We start from the raw sequence: 3,003 nt of genomic DNA, 5'->3' as shown, positions 1-3,003 counted from the left end.
GGCACAATACCCTGAAAGCATTTCTGGTCAGGCCTGCCCCTTTGGCCTTCCTCAACTTTACCTCTGATTATCAACCGTTCCCCCTGCTCAAGTGCTCTTCTCTGAGGCCGCCTCTGCCAGAGCAGCCGCGGGCCACAGAGAAGTATGCTTCACCTGCCAGTCACAAGCAAAGAAGAGAAGTTCTGTGCTTTGACAGAACACTATCAATCACAGGTGCTGAGCCAGTTTCATTACTTAGCTGTTCCCAGGCCAGTTAACATACAACCTCTCCCCTCTCCTACCTCATCCCTTTGAAATGGAGTTGTGGTGACACATGAAACAAGATGTGGCCTGCAGAGAACCAAAGGGAAAACGTGAAATTAAGGAAATTATGACTCTATTTTGAGGTAATTTCCCTGAAATTATTTATGAATCTTTTCTTTCCCTAAGGGGTGGCTATAAATCTCATCTTTAATGCATCTTCATTCGTAGCTTTCATCTTCTGATGGGCCTGCATCTTTTGTGGGAAGTTGGATGTGTTGGTAGAAATGTTAAGTCCACGTCTTAGGTGTACGGAGTTTGTATAAAATATGAACTCTAATGTGTAGAATTTGCAGGTCGCTGAAGTGTCACAGTCTACTGAAATGGGTCTGGAATCAATAAGGTACACATCAAACTCAATTGTATTTAATTTTCATTGCTACCTAGAGGAAAGCCTTGAATGGCCCTACACGCATGAAATTAAACATAAAAGCCTATCTGAAGTGTAGAAGCAATACTTAAGATGACCTGTAAATAGAGCAAAACATGGCAGCCCAGCCCATCGCAATATTATTGTTCATTTCTCTTTCCACAGTGGAGGTGACAGCCCCCATAAGAAAATCGGAAGAGACACAAGCACATTGCAGATCTAAAGGAGAGCTAAGTGTTTTCAGTTACACACCAGCAGGGCTTCCCTCTCTGCACAGCCCTGGAGTCTCTTCCAAGTGGAAAATCACACTCTGTCCTTCAGCCTGAGAGCGAAGAGAGAAGGCAAGTAAAACAAGGACCTCCTGAACTTGGCCAGCACTCCACCCCTGCTGCCCCCCACCCCACCCAGCTCAGTTCCTTGGCCAGTGAGATAATGGAAGGTTCAGCCTTTGCAGCTGACGAGGGGTGGGGAGCAGACGCCCACTCTGGGCACTTCCAGCTGACACTGACCTTTCAGTCATGGAAACATTCCCCAGACCGACACTAATCGGGGGCACATCTGGCGTTTGGACTGCATCCAGATGGGGGTTTGTGTTAGTCGAGTCAGCATGATAACCCGCTGGGGAGGGAGGGAGAGGAGAGGACACAGCAGCTGAGAGCAATCCCCATCCTTGGCTGCGTGAGGGAGAGGTGGTCATGCTGTGGCCAGTGAGTCATAGACTAGAGACCACCTAATCCCTGTCCACCCCTGCTCTCCCTGCTCCCTCCAACAGAGGACAAAACTGGATCCACCCAGAAAGGCAACTCGCCAGAGTTGCACAACTGGTCAGCAGCAGGCTGCGATCTCAGTGTCCCGGGATCAGTGTCTCATCCACTCTACTGCACTGCCCACTTTCTACACTCTCCCAAAGTGTAGCGTGTTATTTCAGGATAAAATGTGTGCTAAGGTGATGAAAAGAGTCCAGCTGTTTCTTCTCTTTCACTTCCTCTGATTTGTAAAAGTATAAGATGATTTTCCAAGACAGTGACAAACCACCATCGCTCACACCCATTCCACCCACCCCAATTCTTTCATCATAGCTTCTTTTCTGGATTTGGAAGAAGAGGCTGCCCTTTCTGACTGTTTCATGGACTTTGTCAGAAATCAACACAATGTCTTATCTCCCATCCCTAGAACGAGCAACTGCAATTGGGAATAAGACTTCATAGTATCGAAGGTCCAGCTACATAGGTCAGGAATGACAAATGGTCTTGGCCAGCTCTCAGCCTCTGCCTTTACAAAGTCTGACACCTGTTGCAGTCACGAATTGCACTGCTAAAGAGGTAATCAAGCAAACCAAAGCCAGGATAAAAGGGATTATGTCTCCACTCACCCACACAGAAAGAAGGCTGTCTCCAACTGCAGAAGGAAGTTCTTTCCATGGGCCCTGGAGCGCCCTCCCCACTTGTAGGCACCATGGTTCAAGTCTGCCCCAGTGATCCTCTCCTGTATAAACCTCCAGGTCCAGATTATGGAAACCAGGAATCTCATCCAGCTGCTCAAATAACAAAGAAGTTAGCAGGATCTTCTGGTATGAATAATTGTAACTGCAGAGATCTATTCAGCCTTAACCCTTTGCTATAAACCTACAGAGAAACAAGGAAGCAACCCAGGTAAAAGCAAGATAACGGTCAGTGGTCAACTTCCCAAGGTAGGTTTCAGCTTCCACATTAACTAATCAGCTTGCAGAGCTTGCAGCACCTTCTACATCCAGCCTCTAGACAAAGGGCAACTATCATCCACCAACCGATTTTGTCCTCTTCTGGAAGAATCAGAAAGGAAAAATGTCTTCACTCCATTTCTCCTACCCTCCTCAAGATCACCTCCCTCCCCAAACCCCTCACTTCTGTTGTCCTCTCTAAGAAATATGCTTTATCCACTCCAATGGGCAAGACAGTAGTAACTGAGACCGGAGAATGACCCTCCTCCTTGCTTTAGGGAAGTTATCAGTTCCACCCTCCTCGGGAAGCTCTGTAGCCTCTGAGAAGAGGCTCACAGACACCATCACTCTACCTAAGCCAGTTAGGTCCTCTGCTGGTGCCAGCCTCTTTTTTCCCCACCAATGAGTTGGTACAAAGCCATTCCATGTTCCATGCCAAACCAGTTATTCGCAACACTCATCAAAATCTGCCTCCGTCCACTAACTCAGCACTCCTGCTTTCCTAGCATAGCCAACCTCCCTAACACCCTGACATCCTGGCCTTCAGCTTCACTGTTTACATCACATGAGAGATTTGGGTTTTGAAAGCCCAATTCCCTCTGAAGAAAGTATGCAGATGATTCATCTTCTCTGA

General features: G+C 47.4%; 1 long non-coding RNA gene across 2 annotated transcripts; it reads right to left on the bottom strand.

The window, feature by feature from the left end:
* Positions 1-359: 359 nt before the first annotated feature.
* Positions 360-2,494, bottom strand: LOC105507436. 2 transcript variants are annotated; one of them, XR_001001098.1, is made up of 4 exons: positions 2,043-2,494; positions 1,180-1,288; positions 923-992; positions 367-629 (listed from the first exon to the last, which is right to left on the bottom strand). It is a non-coding gene; the product is annotated as an uncharacterized LOC105507436 (long non-coding RNA). The 2 variants fall into 2 exon arrangements; XR_001001097.1 differs by lacking the exon at positions 1,180-1,288 and having other exon boundaries at positions 360-629.
* Between the last annotated feature and the right edge of the window lie 509 nt (positions 2,495-3,003).

Source organism: Colobus angolensis, unplaced genomic scaffold, assembly GCF_000951035.1.
Source record: "Colobus angolensis palliatus isolate OR3802 unplaced genomic scaffold, Cang.pa_1.0 Scaffold15, whole genome shotgun sequence".
NCBI classification, from domain to species: Eukaryota; Metazoa; Chordata; class Mammalia; order Primates; family Cercopithecidae; genus Colobus; species Colobus angolensis.
The sequence above is the reverse complement of the archived record's forward strand: the minus strand, read 5'-3'. Positions and strand labels throughout refer to the sequence as shown.